This window comes from Rhagoletis pomonella, unplaced genomic scaffold, assembly GCF_013731165.1.
Source record: "Rhagoletis pomonella isolate Grant_MI unplaced genomic scaffold, Rhpom_1.0 Rhpom_scaffold_00003, whole genome shotgun sequence".
Classification (NCBI taxonomy): domain Eukaryota; kingdom Metazoa; phylum Arthropoda; class Insecta; order Diptera; family Tephritidae; genus Rhagoletis; species Rhagoletis pomonella.
In genome coordinates this window covers 38,751,525-38,753,127 of record NW_023458557.1, presented here as the reverse complement: position 1 = coordinate 38,753,127, position 1,603 = coordinate 38,751,525, and positions in this window count along the sequence as shown.

Here is a 1,603-nt window from a genome sequence, read left to right as displayed (position 1 = left end):
AAGTTCACAACTGCAATATCGTGAACTTAATCTTCCACAAACACGGCTTTGACCCATATATAGCCATGTTCGCGTACGCACCATCCAGTAAATCCAGTACGAATTTTACTGGTTTTTTACTGGATGTCGTTTTCGTACGCAAAAACTTGCAAGAAACTAGAAAAAGAGGGGAAATTGAGAGAGCAAAAATGGCAGCTGAACTTGCAAGTTTTACTGGATTTTTACTGGATACATTTTTACTAGCAACTATTTGCTAGTAAGAAAAACAGCTGATGGCATGATGCTTATTGTAAATCACATTAAGAAAATAATTGTTTATGGTGCTTTTAGAGTTGCAATTGATAAAATAAACCTATTTAAATATATAATAAGATGGAAAACACTAGTTTTCTAAGAAAATTGCTTCCGAAAATAACAAATTAATCAGCTGTTCACAAAACTAGCAACTTCTTGCTGATTTTGCGTTTTAGTACTTTCTTGCATATTTCACTCATTGGGAGTAAATATTGGCTTACTCTCCGAAATTTGGTTACTGGCAAGTTACTGGATATTTTTTGCTGGAGAATATGAAAACACAACTAATATATATAGAAAATTTAGCTAATTTCACCACTCACGACACCAGCATGCTGTTACAATCATAAAATTTTCAAATAGTTTTTGAAGTCGCACCAGCAGCTGGTACAATCACACCACAAGAACATACACGGTCAATTGCCTTGATGGGCCATTTAACAAATAAGGCATATTAAGGGCCGTAAACTTATCTATTTTAAACTATAGTAGTATAAAAACGTAAGGAACATACAATACATATATGTGTATATATCAGTCTTTCTTAGTTTATAAATTCATCTCTTACATAGATGAAAAAAATATGAGATGAAATTAAGCATATACAACTTTTCATGCCAAGTATGAATAAATTCTCCAAAGGGCTAAAAAAAGGGCTAGGGGCAATTTTAAATTTATGTGGCCAAAGAAAGTATGTGGTAGCTAAATCTAGCCTAAAACTAGTCTAAAACGGCAACACTGAACCCGAGCCCGCAGTCAATGATGACGGAGTCGATGTTCCTCCGCCTGACTATGACGAGGTAAGAATAGCAATAACGCGGCTGAAAAACAGCAAAGCTGCTGGAGCTGACAGCCTGCCAGCTGAGCTATTCAAGTACGGCGGCGAGGAGTTGATAAGGTGCATGCATCAACTCTTGTGCTGAATATGGTCAGATCAATGCATGCCCGACGACTGCAATTTAAGTGTGCTCTGCCCAATCCACAAGAAAGGTGACCCCGCCATTCGCGCCAACTACCGCGGGATCAGCCTTCTAAGCATAGGTTACAAGGGGAACTGATTGGGCCTTATCAATGTGGCTTTAGGCCTGGAAAATCAGGATCAGGTATTCACAATACGCAAAATCTGGAAAAGACCAGCGAGAAAAGAATCGACACTCACCACCTATTTGTCGACTTTAAAGCCGCTTTCGACAGCACTAAAAGCAGTTGCCTATACGCCGCTATGTCTGAATTTGGCATCCGCGGCAAACTGATACGGCTGGGTAAAATGACGTTGAGCAATACCACCAGCTCCGTCAGAATTGGGAGC